Below are 17,989 nucleotides of genomic sequence, written 5' to 3' on the forward strand. Positions count from 1 at the left end.
GAATCTGTGTACTCAACTACAGATCATTTGATATTATCAAGTCAAAGGGGCAAAAAAAAAAAATAGAATAAAAAAGAGTAAAGGAAGTTTGGGGGACTTATGGGACAGTATCAAGCAGACAAACATATGCATTAAGGGAGCTTCAGAATAACAAGAGAAAAAAAGGGTCACAAAGCACATTCAAAAAAGCTGAAAGCTTCCCAAATCTGGTGAAAGAAAAGAAATTCAATTCCAGGAATCCCAACAAATCTCAAATATGATGAGCCCAAAGATTTATATACTAAGACACATTATAATAAAATACTCAAAAGTAAAAGACAGAAAGAAACTTTTGAAAGTAGCAACATAAAAGCAATTTGCCATGTACAAGGTACCACCACCCCCACCCCCACAATAAAGACTATCAGTGGATTGCTCAGCGGAAATCCTGCAGGCCAGAACGGGGTGAAATAATACATTCAAAATTTGGGGGAGTAACAAAACTGACACCAAAAGTACTATACCAGGCAAAGCTGTCCTTTAAAAATGAAGGAAAAATACAAGAATTTCTAAATAAATAAAAGTTGAGAGAGTTATACACCATTAGACCTGCCTAATAAGACATTCTGAAGAGAATTTTCAAAGTTGAAATGAAAAGGCACTAAACGGCAATACAAAAGCATATAAAAGTATAATATTCACTGTTAAAGGTAAATATATAAACAAATATAGGATACTATAATACTGTAGCAGTGGCATAAATCACTTTTAATTCTAGTATAAAAGTTAAATGAAAGTATTAAAATAACTATAACAATATGTTAATGAATACACAACACACAAAAAAAGTGACATCAATCATGTAAAATGTTAGAGCAGAGAAATAAAGGTATGGTGTTTTTCTATGGGATTGAAGTTAAATTGTTATTAGCTTAAATAACTGTTATAACTATGTGATGTTTTGTATAAGTCCCATGGTAACACACACAAAAAAATCTATAGCAGATACACAAAAAAGGGCCGGGAGCGGTGGCTCACACCTGTAATACCAGCACTTTGAGAGGTCTAGGAAGGCAGATTACCTGAGACAAGGAGTTCAAGACCAGCCTGGTCAACATGGCAAAACCCTGTCTCTACTAAAAATACAAACATTAGCCTGGCGTGGTGGCAGTCGCCTGTAATCCCAACTACCCCGGAGGCTGAGGCAGAAAAATCACTTGAACCTAGGAGGTGAAGGTTGCAGTGAGTTGAGATCACGCCACTGTGTGACAAGAGTGAAACTCCATCCAAAAAAAAAAAGAAAAGAAGAAGACAATACACAAAAGAAAAAGATAAATGACTACAAAAATCAATAAGCTACAAAGAAAGATAGCAAGAGAAGAAAACAGGGGGAAAAAACCCTAGAAGACAGAAAATAATTAACAAAATGACAATAGTTAAGTCCTTTATTATCAATAATTTCTTTAAATGTAAACAAATTCCCAATGAAAAGGCATAGAGTGATTGAGTAGATAAAAAACAAAATAAATTATCTGCCATCTACAAGAGACTTGCCTTATATTTTTAAAACACACATGAGCTAACAGTGAAGAGTAGAAAAGCATATTTCATGAAAATTGTAACCAAAAGAAAGCTGGGTTGGCTATACTTATATAAGACAAAGTAGGCTGTAAGTCAAAAACTGTCACAGAGACAAAAAGAGAAATACAATTATGAATATATATGCACTCAACATCAGAGAACCCAAATATATAATGCTAACTCTGACAGAACTTAACAGAGAAATGGGCAGCAATACAATAATAGTAATAGACTTAAATACCCCACTGTCAATAATGGAGAGAACATCTAGACAAAAAAAAATCAACAAAGAAACAACAAACTTGTACAACACCATACACCAAAAAGACCTAAGAGATATATATGGAACATTCTATCCAATATCAGCAGAATACACATTTTTATCAGTGCACACAGAACCTTCTCTTGGATAGATCACATATTAGATTACAATATGAGTCTTGATAAATATAAGATTGAAATCACACCAAATATTTTTTCTGACCACAATGGAATAAAACTAGAAATCAATAGCAGGAGAAAAACTGAAAAAATTACAAGTATGTGTAAATTACACAACACTTTGAACCAATGGGTCAAGGAATTCAAAAGGGAAATTGGAAAATATCTTGAGAAAAGCAAAAACAAATGCATAGCTTACTAAAACTATGGAATACTAAAAACAGTATTAAGAGGGAAGTTTACAGTGATAAATGCCTACATTTTAAAAAAAAGAAAAATCTTCAACAACCTAATAATAACTATACATTTCCAAGAAACAATAAAAAGAAAAACAAACCAAGAAAAAAGTTTAGAGCAGAAATAAATGAAATGGAAAAAAGAGAAATAATAGAAAAAAATTAATGAAATTTAAAATTTTTTTTAAAGATTTAAAAATTGACCCTTTATCTTGCAAAACTAAAAAAACAGAGAAGACTCAAATAAAATTAGAAATAAAGTGACCAGGCGCAGTGGCTCAAGCCTGTAATGCCAGCACTTTAGGAGGCCGAGATGGGCGGATCACGAGGTCAGGAGATCGAGACCATCCTGGCTAACACGGTGAAACCCCGCCTCTACTAAAATACAAAAAACTAGCTGGGTGAGGTGGTGGGCGCCTGTAGTTCCAGCTACTCGGGAGGCTGAGGCAGGAGAATGGCGTAAACCCGGGAGGCGGAGCTTGCAGTGAGCTGAGATCCGGCCACTGCACTCCAGCCTAGGCAACAGAGCGAGACTCCGTCTCAAATAAAGGAGAAGACATTACAACTGATGTCACAAAAATAAAAGGAACCTTAAGAGATTCCTATGAATAATTAGATGTCAATAAATTGGATAACATAGAAGAAATGCATGAATTTCTAAAATTATACAACCTACCAAGACTAATTCATGAAGAACTAAAAAATCTGAAAAGACCTAAAACTTGAAAGGACGTTAAATCAGGAATCAGAAACCTCCTAACAATTAAAAGCTCAAGACCAGATGACTTCACTTGTGTAAAACATTTAAAGAATTAATGCCAGTTGTTCTCAAACTTTTTCAAAAAAGTGAAGAGGAGGAAACACTTTCAAACTCATTTTATGAGACCAGGACTGCCTGACACCAAAGCCAGTCAAAGACACCACAAGAAAAGAGAACTACCGGCCGATATCCCTAATGAACGTAGATGCAAAAGTCCTCAACAAAATTCAAGCAAACTAAATTCAACATGCATTAAAAGGATCATACCCATGACCAAGTGGGATTTATCTCTGGGATGCAAGAAAGACTCAGCATTTGAAAATCAATAAAGGTTATACACCACATTAAGAGAATAAAGAATACAAATTGCATTTATCTTAATAGATGCAGAAAAGGCATTTTTCATAATTCAACATCTTTTCATGTTTAAAAAAAACCCTCAACAAATTAGATATAGAAAGCACCTCAAAATAACAAAGGCCACATATGAAAAGCTCACAGCTAACATCATCCTCAATGGTGAAAAACTGTATCTCTTTCTTCTAAGATCAAGAGCACAGTGAGAATGCCCACTTGTATATCACTTCTATTCAACATAGCACTGGAAGTCCTGGCCAAAGAAATTAGGCAAGAAAAAGAAATAAAAGATAACTGAATTAGTAAAGAAGGAGTAAAATTATCTGTTTACAAATGTTATGATCTTATGTATAAAAAAACTCTCAGGACTCAAAAAAGAAATGGCTGTTAAAACTAAATCAGCATATAAAAATTAGTGGTATTTCTATACACTAACAATGAACCATCCAAAAAATTTAAGAACACAACTCCATTTATGATAGCATCAAAGAGAATAAAATGCTTAGGAATAAACATAACCAAAGAGGCAAAAATCTTGTACACTGAAAACTATAAAACATTGATGGCAAGAATTAAAGAAGATACAAATGGAAAGATACTGCATGTCCATTAGTTGGAAGACTTAATATGTTAAAAATGTTCATACTACTGAAAGTGATCTACAGATTCAATGCAATCTCTATTAAAACTTCAATGGCATTTTTTATATAAATATTAAGAAATCTAAAACTTACATGAAACCACAAATGATTCAAATAGCAAAAGGAATCTTTTCTTTTTTTTTGGAGATGGAGTCTTGCTCTGTCGCCCAGTCTGGAGTGCAGTGGCGTGATCTCTGCTCACTGCAACCTCTGCCTCCTGGGTTCAAGTGATTCTCCTGCCTCAGCCTCACAAGTAGCTGGGACTACAGGCACATGCCACCAAGCCTGGCTAATTTTTATATTTTTAGTAGAAACAGGGTATCACCATGTTGGCCAGGATGGTCTCAATCTCTTGACCTTGTCATCTGCCTGCCTCAACCTCCCAAAGTGCTGGGATTACAGATATGAGCCACTGCACCTGGCCAGCAAAAAGACTCTTGAGAAAGAAGAGCAGAGCTGAGGCACCACTCTTCCTGAGTTCAAAATATATTACAAATGTATATAAATGAAAGCAGTATGGTGCTGGCATAAATGCAGACACAGACAATATAGATCAATGAAACAAAATAGTGAGGCTAGCAATAAACCCACTCAGGTATGGTTAACTAATCTCTGACAAGTATGTAAGAAAGGCAAAGAGTCACAATGGGGAAAGGATAGTCACCTCAACAAATGGCATTGAGAAAACTGAGTCGCCACATGCAAAAGAATAAAAATGGACATTTATACCATACACAAAAATCAACTCAAAGTGTATGAAAGACTTAAACATAAGAATGGAAACTTAAAAACTCCTAAAAAAAAAAAAATAGGGGGAAGCTTCATTACATAGATATTGGCAATGATTTCTTATATATGACCCCAAAAGCACAGGCAACAAAAGTAAATATAGATGAACAGAATGACATCAAACTACAAATCTTCACAGCAAAGGAAACAATCAACAAAATAAAAAAGCAACCTACAGACTGGAAGAAAATATTTGCAAACCATATATCTGATAAGTCATCAATATCCAGAACATATAAGGAAGTCCTACAACTCAAAAGTAAACAAACAATCCGATTTTAAAATGGGTAAAGGACTTGAACAGACAAAGAAGACACGTGAATAGCCAATATGTACATTAAAAAGTGATTAACATCACTAATCATCAGGGAAACGCAAAAGTACAATGAAAGGATGAGGAGAGGAAATGGTGGATAGGAGAAAGGACTAATGTGCAGCTTCCACTTGGACATGCAGAACAGCATGTGAAAACTAACACTATGAACTTCTACTCCAAGAGCCACAGCACAAACGTGCCAGGAAGACTGAAAGGGTTCACAGATCCTTTGGAAAAAGCGGCTCACTATGCACTATGAGTCGCCACATGCAAAAGAATAAAAATGAACATTTATACCATACACAAAAATCAACTCAAAGTGTATGAAAGACTTACACATAAGACTGGAAACTTAAAAACTCCTAAAAAGAAAAAAAAAAAAAAATAGGGGGACACTTCGTTACATAGATATTGGCAATGATTTCTTATATATGACCCCAAAAGCACAGGCAACAAAAGTGAATATTGTTTTCAGCTGTGAGACAGCTGAAAAACTCTGAGTTTTCAAAGTGTGAGAGGGGAAACTTGCCTTTGAACACACATGCCCACTGGAGAACCTATAGAAGAAGCAGTGGAAAGAGTCCTGTAGGCATTCCCAGTCCCCAGTTTGAGCCCAGGGAGGCCATCCCTTACTTTATCTCACAGAGAGGGTCCTTGGGGAAAACAGCCAGCCAAACTAGGGAGGGGGTCACAGGGTGAAAGAAGCTTCCCACTGAATTTTGTAATTTCAACCAAGCATGAATTTTCGTGAGCAGCATATGGGGGTGAACAAGAATTGCTGCAGGTACCAGTGCAGGAGACATGGCTGATGGTGTGGGCAGGTGGGAAGGGGCAAGGCCTAAAAGCCGAGCTTACTTTCTCAGTGGGGAGGCTTTTAGCCTGGGACAAGGTCTGAGTCCTGCATGCAGGATGCTGGACATAAACGCTGTTGGTGAGGCACAGCAGGAACAAGACTAGTCTCACTGGCTCTGTGGAAGGTGGGTGAAGCCTGTCACTGCCAGCTTTCTGCCACTTCCCTGATGACTTATATGATGTAGCAGAGGCAACCATAATCCCCCTGGGAACATAACTCCATTGGCCTGAGAACCACCTCCCCATCCCCCATCGTGGCTGCAGCAAGCCCCACCCAAGGAGATTCTGAGCTCAGACCCACCTAACTCTGCCCTCACCTGATGGTTTTTCTCTACCCACCCTGGTAGCCAAACACAAAAGATATAAACTCTTGGGAGCTTTACGGCCCCTCCCATTACCTGAGAAACTCAAATACTTATTCTGGCCAACTTAAAGCAAGCTTATATCCCCCCTCTAATAATGCAGCTGGTGCTGTCTTGAAAGCACCACCTCTTGACTGGAAGCCAAACAACTCAAGCCATTGCAGCAACTGGTGACAAAATAACCCTGCTCCAAGGAAGTAGAAAAAAGCAGTGAATTCCTCTGCCTGCAACATTCTGGCTAACCAGAGGTTCTGAGTCTGTCCACGTGACAACTTCACTTCTAGCACAATCAGCATTCAAGAAAACCAGCACACTAAATGGAACTATAGCCAAGGACTTTCACAGTCTACTTCACTTTCCTGCCACCTCCACCAGAGCAGATGCTGGTATCCATGGCTGGGAGACCTGAAGACAGATCACATCACAGGACTCTTTGCAGACATTCTGCAGTACCAGCCCAGAACCTGGTACCCCACTGGGTGGCTAGACCCAGAAGAGCAACAGTAATCACAGTAGTCCAGCTTTCCAGAAGCCCCATCCCTAGGGGAAGGAGAGCACCACATCAAGGGATCACCCTGTGGAACAAAAGAATCTGAACAGAAGCCCTTGAATTCCAGATCTTTCCACTGAAATGGTCTACCCAAATAAGAAGAAACAAACAAAAAAAAAGTAATTCTAGTAATATGACAAAACAAGGTCCTGTAACACCCCGTAAAGATCTCACTAGCTGCTCCCCAGCAATGAATCCAGACCAAGAAGAAATCTTTGAATTGCCATATAAATAATTCAAAAGGTTGATTATTAAGCTACTCCAGGAGGTACCAGAGAAAAGTTAAACCCAATTTAAAGAAATTTAAAAAAACAATGCAGAGTACGGATAAAAAATTTTCCAGAGAAATAGATATCATAAAGAAAAAAACAATCACAACTTCTAAAAATGGAAGACACACTTAGAGAAATACAAAATACACTGGAAAGTTTCAACAATAGACTAGAACAAGTGGAAGAAAAAACTTCAGAGCATGAAGACAGGGCTTTCAAATTAACCCAATCTGACAAAGACAAAGAAAAAAGAATAATTTTTAAAAAAAGCCTCCAAGAAATTGGGGATTATGTTAAATGACCAAACCTAGAATAATTGGTGTTCATGAGGAAGAAGATAAATCTACAAGTTTGGAAAACTTATTTGAAGGAATAATTGAGGAAAACTTCTCTAGCCCTACTAGAGTTCTAGACATCCAAATACAAGAAACTTAGGCTACTCTGCCTATGGAGTAGCCATTCTGTATTCTTTTAGTCTCTTATTAAACTTGCTTTCACTTTAAAAAGAAAAGAAGAAGAGGAGGAGGAAGGAGGAGAAGGAGGGAGGAGGAGGAGAAGGGAGGAGGAGGAGAAAAGAGGAGGAGGAAGAGAGAAGGAGGAAGAGGAAGCTCAAAGAACACCTGGAAAATTTATCACAAAAAGATTATCACCTAGGCCCACAGTCATCAGGTTATCTAAATTCAAGATGAAGGAAACAGTCTTAAGAACTGTGAGGCAAATGTATCAGGTAACCTATAATGAAAAACTTATCAGATTAATGGCAGATTTCTCAGCAGAAACCTTACAAGCCTGAAGGGATTGGGGTCCTATTTTTAGCCTCCTATAACAAAATAATTATCAGCCAAAAATTCTGTATTCAGCAAAACTAAACTTCATAAGTGAAGGACAGATACAGTCTTTTTTTCAGACAAACAGATGCTGAGAGAATTTGCCACTGAGCCAGCACTACAAGAACTGCTAACAGGAGCTCTAAATCTTAAAACAAAAACTTCAAATACATCAAAATAGAACCTATTAAAGTATAAGTCTCACAGACCCTATTAAAAAATAACACAATGAAAAAAAAATAAGGTATTTAGGCAATAACTAGATGGATGAATAGAATAGTACCTCACATCTCAATGCTAATGGTGAATGTAAATGACCTAAATGCCCCACTTACAAGATACAGAATGGCAGAGTGGATAAAAATCCACCAACCAAGTACCTTCTGTCTTCAAGAGACTCGCCTAACTCATAAGGACTCACAAGAACTTAAAGTGAAGGGGTAAAAAAAAGATATTCTATGCAAATGGAAACCAAAAGTCAGCAGGAGTAGCTATTCTTATATCAGACAAAACAGACTTTAAAGCAACAACAGTCTAAAAAGACAAAGAAGAACATTACATAATGATAAAAGGATTAGGCCAACAGGAAGATATTACAATCCTAAATATAGGTGCACCTAACACAGGAGCTCCCAAATTTATGGAACAATTACTACTAGACCTAAAAAATGAGATAGATGACAACATAATAATAGTGAGGGACTTCAGTACTCCACTGACAGCAATGAATAGGTCATCAAGACAGAAAGTCAACAAAGAAACAATGGATTTAAACTATGCCCTAGAACAAATGAACTTAACAGATATTTACAGAACATTCTACCCAACAACTGCAGAATATACATTCTTTTCATCAGCACATGGAACATTCTTCAAGATAGACCATGTGATAGACCACAAGTCTCAATAAATTTAAGAAATTTGAAATCATATCAAGTATCCTCTCAGACCACAGTGCAGATAAATTCCTGGAAATATACAACCCTCTTAGATTAAACCATGAAGAAATAGAAACTCTGAACTGACCAATAACAAATGACAAGATTGAAAAAATAATAAAAAAAAAATGCCAACGTAAAAATAAATGTCCAGGACCAGATAGATTCACAGCTGAATTCTATCAGACATTCAAAGAATTGGTACCAATCCTACAGAAACTATTCCAAAAGATAGAGAAAGAGAGAATCTTTCCTAAATAATTCTATGAAGCCAGTATCATCTTGATACCAAAACCAGGAAAGGACATAACGACAACAAAAAAAACTACAGACCAATATCTCTGATGAACCAAGATGCATTAATCTTCAATAAAATACTAGCTAACCAAATCCGACAGCATATCAAAAACATAATACATCATGATCAACTGGGTTTCACACCAGGGATGCAGGGATAGTTTAACACACACAAGTCAATAAATGTGAGATCGCATAAACGGAACTAAATACAAAAAGCTTATGATTATCTCAATAGACAGAGTAAAAGCATTTGAGAAAGTCCAGCATCCCTTTATGATTAAAACCCTCAACAAAATCAGCATAGAAGGCACATACCTCAGGATAATAAAAGCCATCTATGACAAATCTACAGCCAACATTATACTGAATGGGGAAAAATTGAAAGTATTCCCCCTGAGAAATGGAACAAGACAAGGATACCCACTTTCACCACTTCTATTCAACACAGTACTGGAAGTCCTAGCCAGAACAATCAGACAAGAGAAAGAAATAAAGCACATCCAAATGGGTAAAGATGAAGTCAAACTGTCGGCTGTTCACCAGCAATATGATGGTATGCTTAGAAAATTCCAAAGCGGCCAGGCATGGTGGCTCACGCCTGCAATCCCAGAACTTTGGGAGGCCGAGGCGGGTAGATCACCTGAGGTCAGGAGCTTGAGGCCAGCCTGGCTGACATGAGGAAACCCCGTTTCTACTAAAAATACAAAGTTAGCTGGGTGTGGTGGCACATGCCTGTAATCCCAGCTACTAGGGAGGCTGAGGCAGGAGAATCACTTGAACCCAGGAGATGGAGGTAGCAGTGAGCCAAGATCGTGCCATTGCACACCAGCTTGGCAATAAGAGAGAAACTCCATCTCAAAACAAAAACAAAAACAAAAAGCAAACAAAAAAACCCCAAAGATTCATCCAAGAAGCTCCTAGATCTGATAAATATGCAGTAAAGTTTCAAGATAGAAAATCAATGTACACAAATCAGTAGCACTGCTATACACCAATATTGACCAAGCTGAGAGTCAAATCAAGAATTCAACCCCTTTTACAATAGCTGCAAAGAATAAAAAATATTTAGAAATATGCCTTACCAAGGAGGTGAAAGATCTCTACAAGGAAAACTAAATGCCACTGCTGAAAGAAATCAGACAACACAAACAAATGGAAACATATCCCATGCTCATGGATGGGTAGAATCAATATTGTGAAAATGACCATACTGCCAAAAGCAATCTATAAATTCAATGCAATTTCCAACAAAATACTACCAACATTCTTCACAGGGCTAGAAAGAAAATCCTAAAATTCATATAGAACCAAACAAGAGCCCGCATAGCCAAAGCAGGACTAAACAAAACAGAACAAATCTGGAGACATCACATTCCCCAAATTCAAACTATTGTACAAGGCTATGGTTACCAAAACAGCATGGTACTGGTATAAAAATAGGCATGTAGACCAATGGAAGATAATACAGAACCCAGAAATAAATCCAAATACTTACAGCCAACTGATCTTTGACAAAGCAAATAAAAACATAAAGTGGGAAAAGGACAGCCTATTCAACAAATGACGCTGGAATAACTGGCAAACCACATGTAGAAGAATGAAACTGAATCCTCATCTCTCACCTTACACAAAAATCAACTCAAAATGGATTACATACTTAAATCTAAGACCTGAAACCATAAAAATTCTAGAAGATAACATCAGAAAAACTCTTCTAGACATTGGCTTAGGCAAAGAGTTCATGGTCAGGAACCCAAAAGCAAATGCAACAAAAGCAAATGCAACAAAAGCAAAGATAAATAGACGGGACTTAATTAAACTAAAAAGCTTCTACACAGCAAAAGAAATAATCAGCAGAGAAAACAGAAAATCCACAGAGTGGGAGAAAATATTTGCAAACTACACATCTAACAAAGGACTAATATCCAGAATCTACAAGGAACTCAAACAAATCAGCAAGAAAAAAAGAAACAATTCTATCAAAGAGTGAACGAAGGACATGAATAGACAGTTCTCAAAAGAAGATATACAAATGGCCAACAAACATATGAAAAATGTTCGACATCACTAAATACCAGAGAAATGCAAATTGAAACCACCATGCTATATCACATTACTCCTGCAAGAATGACCATCACTTAAAAATTAAAAAAAAAAAAAAAATAGATGTTAGCATGGATGTGGTGAAAAGGAAACACTTTTACACAGCTGGTGGAAACAGCAGTGTACAATTGTACACAATAGAAGCCCCAGTGCCCTGGCCACAGATGGGTACTGGTTTGTGGCCTGTTAGAAACTCGACCACACAGCAGGAGGTGAGCAGCAGGCAAACAAGTGAAGCTTCATTTGTATTTACAGCCTTTCCCCATCACTCGTATTACCACCTGAACTTGGCCTCCTGTCAGATCAGCAGCAACACTGGATTCTCATAGCGGCTCGAACCCTAGTGTGAACTGTGCATGTGAGGGATCTAGGTTGCGTGTTCCTTATGAGAGTCTACTGCCTGATGATCTGTCACTGTCTCCCATCACCCCCAGATGGGACCATCTAGTTGCAGAAAAACAGGATCAGAGCTCCCACTGATTCTACATTATAGTAAGTTGTATAATTTTTTCATTATATGTTACTATTACAATGTAATAATAATAGAAATAAAGTGCACAATACATGTAACACACTTGAATCATCCCCAAACCATCCCCACCACCCACCACCCCATCGTTGGAAAAACCGTCTTCCACAAAACTGGTCCTTGGTGCCGAAAAGTTTGCGGACCCCTGATTTAAATAATAAATTGTCCAGGTTGTACACATTCTCTAAAAGGTATTACAAATACATTATTTAAACCTCTTTGCAGGCCAGGCGTGGTGGCTCACACCTATAATCTCAGCACTTTGAGAGGCCGAGGTAGGTGGATCACTTGAGATCAGGAGTTCGAGACCAGCCTGGCCAACATGGTGAAACCCTGTCTCTACTCAAAATACAAAAATTAGTTGGGCATGGTGGTGGGCACCTGTAATCGCAGCTACTTGGGAGGCTGAGGCATGAGAAACGCTTGAACCTGGAAGACAAAGGTTGCAGACAGCCAAGATTGTGCCACTGCACTCCAGCCTGGATGATAGAGAGAGACTCAGTCTCAAAAAACAAAAACAAAAACAAAAACAAAAAACCACCTTGCCTATATTTGCTTATTCCTATAGCATATTTATGTATACAAGTTTATTCCTTTTTGATGCTCAGTAGTATTCACTTATATAGAATTGAATACTACTGAGCATCAAAAAGGAATAAACTTGTATATAATTGAATATGTGTATATGTGTGTGTATACAGCATATTTTGCTTAGTCACTCACTACTTGTTGGATAATTGAATTGCTTCCAGTTTTTTGAATATTACAAAAAATGCATTTAGAGATATTTTCATTTTTTTCTTTTTTTTTTTTTATTTTTGAGACAAGGTATTGCTCTGTCGCTCAGGTTGGATTGCAGTGGTTTGATCTCGGCTCACTGCAACCTCGGTCTCCAGGCTCAAGCAATCTCCCCACTTCAGCATCCCTACTAGCTGAGTAGCTGGGACTACAGGTGCATCCCACCACACTGGGCTAATTTTAGTATTTTTTGTAGAGACAGAGTTTGTCATGTTGCCCAGGCTGGTCTCGAACTCCTGGACCCAAGCAATCTGCCTGCCTTAGCCGCCCAAAGTGCTGGGATAACAGGTGTGAGCCACCGCACCCAGCCAATATTTACATATTTTTTAACTCCAGAATTTCCACTTTGTTTTTTCTAGTAGATTATTTTTCTTTATTAATAGTTCCCCCTTTTTAGCAATTGCCACCACATTTCCCTTAGTTCTTTGAACATGTGTATACTGATCTATTAAGTTCTTTGAAGATATTTATCATATCTAATTAGAAATTTTTGTCTGCTAAATCCAACATTTAGACCCACTCAGTGACAGTTTTCATTGGCTGTTTTTTATACTAAGTACAATTTACATTGTCCTATTTGTGTTTTCTTGCATGTTTTATACATTTTTGTAGAAAACTAGACAATTCAGATAATCTATTGCAGCAACTCTGGATTATCACTTTCTTTTTCTCTGAGGGTTTCTTTTTTTTTTTTTTTTGGCGGGGAGTGGCTTTTGTTGTTGTTTGGCTACTTGTTTTGAAGTAACATATCTGAATCAAATCTGAGGAGTATAGAAACCCCATGATGGGCAGCTCTTGATGTCTCTGCTTAACTCTTTTATTGTTTTTATTTTTTAACCTGGTCTCTTAGAAGTGACCCCTGGTTTTGCATAATTAAGTGGTTTGTCAATGATTGAACAAAAGTTGTGTTCAAAAACAGTGGGCCTATAAGGCTTCCACCCTCTGCTGGTGGATCTGTGTTTAGTTTGGGCAGTTTTCAAGTCAGCGTGGCCTTTTGTTGTTATTGTTGGCCCTCACACCTCCACCATTCATGTGCACAGGCTCCCAGGCAGCCAGGCATGCGTGGAATGTTTATCAAGTCCCTCAATTGCTATCTCCCTGCTAAATATCTTGCTAGTCTTACATTCTGTTACTTGCCCTAACCAGGACCATAACCTCATGCTGCGGGCTTTTCGTGTTCACTGCTGGTGAGATTTTTCCATCCTCCACTCCAAATAAAATCAGCCCCCTCCAGCAGCGAACGTGCTGATTTTCATGGCCAGCTGGCCCTGGTTGAACTACTGCATCATCTGAGCTGGGGCAGGGCCAGTGGACAACTTCAGGCAAGAATGCCACAGACTTCCACTCTTTTCCCTAAAATTCAGTAGTTTTTTGGGAATATTTATCTCTTAATTTGTTATTTGCCTTTTATAGATTTCTCCAGGGCCTTTTTTTTTTTTTTTTTTTTTTACTATTTTTGTCAGTTTCATAGTTGTTTTTTGGAGAGATGATTTGTCGATCTCTTCAGTCCTATGTAGCTGGCAGTCCTACCTATTTTCCCACCTTTCACAACACTTAGATGCATATATATATTCAACCTTTCAGGGTACTCAGCAGAATAAAGGGTGAATAAAGGGCACTTTATTTAACAGGATCCAACTTTCATAAAAGGTAGTTGGGGACCAGGCACCGTGGCTCACACCTGTGATACCCACACTTTGGGAGCCTGAGGCGGGTGAATCTCTTGAGCTCAGGGGTTTGAGACCAGCCTGGCAACATGGCAAAACCCCATTTCTAATATATATATATGTGTGTGTATGTGAGAGAGAGAGAGCCAGGGAGGTCGAGGCTACAGTGAGCTATGATCACACCACTGCACTCCAGCCTGGGTGACACAGCAAGATCCTGTCTCAAAAAAAAAAAAAGGCAATTAGGATTTAAAAATAGTATCATTTTTTCTTTTCTAATAACACTAGCCCTATAAGCATTTCTGGTATAGAAAAGCCAAGTAGACTTGGCTATATGAGACATATTTTTTCCTTTTTATTTATAAATAATGAAAGAACAACAACACATACAACAGCTCAGATCCACAGTAGCATTTTATCTAGTCCATCATTACCTCCTCCCAGAAACACTTTCTTAACTTCCAAAATACTTCTTCTTCTGTGACTTCACTATTCTTTCTCTCCTCCTGGCCTCCGATATGTGCACACTACCAGGAAGTACTGGGCTCTCTTCTATTTATTTTCTACACACAGACATATTTGGTGGTCACATCTCATCTCTCAGATTTAAACACCATCTTTAAACTAATGAGGCCCATTTATGCAACCGCTTACTTGACACCTCTACTTGGATCTCCAATAGACAAAATTTAAAATATCTAAAACAAAACTCGTGGTTTAAGACTACACTCCAGATTTGCTCCTCTCCCAATCTTCCCATTCATCCAATTTTTCCGGCCAAAAACCTAGAATTCACCTGAGTTGACTCTGCTCCCTTTCACTCTACGGCTAATTCATGGGCATGTCCTAAGGGGCTCATAATTCAAATGTATCCAGAATATGAGCTCCCCTCACTGCCAACATTTTAGACTAAGCCACCTTCATCACTCACCTGGGCTCTTGCAATAGCCTCCGAAGTGTTCTTTCTGCTCCAACATAGTCAGTCTCTTTCTGAAAATGTAAAAGAAATCTTATCATTACTTGGCTCAATTGTTTCTTGCAGAATAAAATTCAAGCTTTGCACTATGTACTGGTCTGACCTGTGCTCTCTGGCTTATTTCACTCCAGTCATCCTGTTTCTTTCGCATTCCACATCTTTCAACCTCAGGCCCTTTGCCTTTTACTTATCTTTGAAACAAGTGAGGCAGAAATTGTAACCAGTCACTTGGCTCACATTGCATTGGCAAGAATGCCATCACATCACATTATCATCTGCAAAGGACTCAGAGAAATGTAACGTCTGCCAAGGAAGTCATACGATCAACTTAAATTCTGTTACTACAGCACAGGAGAGAATGGAATTTGGTGGACAGTTAGCAGTTTCTCACACAATATTTGGCTCTAGTCACCCAACTGTTTACATGCAAATTTCCTTCCACAAATAGAACATACTTGTTCCCTTTCCAAAGAAGGCAAGCCAAAGTCTAATTCAGTTATTTCATCCAGCTCAAAGTTCAGGATCACTAATTGAAACACCGTCCTCTCCATCAGATCAATACGTTATCTCCCTCCAGTCCCCATCCCCCAAATAAACAGTAGCAGAGCAGGAATAGGATAAATGCAATATAAGGCACAATTTGGAAAAGGAAAGCATGAGAAGCACACTAGAGAGAACGATCTAGAGCAGTTATCACCGTGCTGGGCGGGAGTCATTCATCTGTCAGCTCTGGGAGGGGAGTGGGTTCTTGATTGACCCATCTGACTGTCCCTGGTTCTACTCTCTGAGTAGAGAGGAATTCCTTTGTCTATGGTCGTTGTGGCCTCTGGCCTTGCCTTCTGGGCACTTACTTTATGTCTTTTACATGAATATCAGAGAGTATGCATTCCCTGAAGACTACTTCATGTCTCACAATTTTGCTTTTTCAAATTATGCTGTTGGCTAATTTGGTAACACAATCCATTGAAAACACAGCAACTGCAGGGTTTTTTTTTTTCCTATAATCAATTGCATGTTTCAATAACCATATTCCATTTTTTTTTAATTTAGTTTTAAGTGTTTCTGTTTTCTGACTTGTATACTGTAACTTTCTGTGTTAGGCTGTTCTTGCATTGCTATAAAGAAATACCCAGCTGGGTGCGGTGGCTCACACCTATAATCCCAGCACTTTGGGAGGCCGAGGTGGGTGGATCACTTGAGGTCAGGAGTTCAAGACCCGTCTGGCCAACATGGTGAAACCCCGTCTCTACAAAAATATGAAAATTAGCCAGGTGTGGTAGTACATGCCTGTAATGCCAGCTACTTGGAGGCTGAGGCACAAGAATCGCTTGAACCCGGGAGGTGGAGGTTGTAGTGAGCCGAGATGGCGCCATTGCACTCTGGCCTGGGTGATAGAGTGAGGCTCTGCCTCAAAAAAAAAAAAGAAAAAGAAATACCTGAAACTGGGTAATTTATAAAGAAAAGAGGTTTAATTGACTCATGGTTCTGCAGACTATATAGGAAGCATGGTGCTGGGCATCAGCTTGGCATCTGGTAGGGCCTCAGGGGTCTTTTACTCATGGTGAAAGGCAAATTGGAAGCAGCGGTGAGATATGGGGGTTGGTACCACACACTTTTAAGCAATTAGATCTCACGAGAACTCACTATCAGGAAGACAGCACCAACTCATGAGGGATCCACCTCCATGATCCAAACACCCCCGCTAGAGCCCACCTTCAGCATTGGGGATTACATTTCAACATGAGACTTAGAGGGAACAACATCCAAACCATATCACCATCTTCTCACACTGTCTTTCTGGAAATTTCTAATCACTTCACCTAGAGGAACAAGCTCAGTGGGAAATGTGCTTGTCTTGCAAGTCATCACATGTAATATTTTTACCAAATGTTTTCAACACATGACTGAAGGTAACCATATTTCCAGCCTACTATATTTTGTCTCTGCTGTATGTTACTTCATTTTCAAGCCAAAACCACATCATTTCTGTTTTTTGTGATGTCTATCTACGTCCCACTTTCAATACCAATTTCTTCAACACTATGTCAAAAAGTAATAAAGAGATCCCAAAATATAGTCACTTCACAAAATAAATATTTATTTGTTTCACATATAACCTAATAGTCCCCAGATGAGCAGTTCAGGGTTCCAAGGTTACTCTGCTCCACATAGCCATCCAGGAATCCAGATCCTTTCCCCCCACCTTTTTTTTGCAACATCTCAGACTTTCTTCTTAACTTTATGGTCAAAGTTGGTCAGTGAACATATTTGTGTTCAGCTTGAAGAATAGGAAAATTAAGGCCAACAATTTTCCTTTAAATTGTGGCAGAAATTTTACATATCACTGCTGCTCATACTGTACTGGTGAGAACTTCATCACATGGCCACAACCAGGCAGTCTCTAACTTCGTGTGTGCAGAACATTATTCCTAGCATGTAAGCGGACTGTGATAACATTTTATTGGTGATAAGTGATTACAACAATACCACAAGGTAGATTATGTTGCATTTGAGGTATTCTAATAAAGGTATCTTATGTCAAATATGCCTATTATATTTATATAATTACAGGACAAGAGTGAGTGGCTAGTTTCCTTTTGACTCAGTTGTGTCTTACAGGTTTTTTTTTTTTTTTTTTTTTTTACAATAGAGTCTATCTATTTGCCTGTTTGGACAGTTACATATGAGAACTTTTATAAGCATAAAGAATCCCCC

This window comes from Colobus angolensis, unplaced genomic scaffold (genome assembly GCF_000951035.1).
Source record: "Colobus angolensis palliatus isolate OR3802 unplaced genomic scaffold, Cang.pa_1.0 Scaffold125, whole genome shotgun sequence".
In the NCBI taxonomy this organism is placed as follows: Eukaryota; Metazoa; Chordata; class Mammalia; order Primates; family Cercopithecidae; genus Colobus; species Colobus angolensis.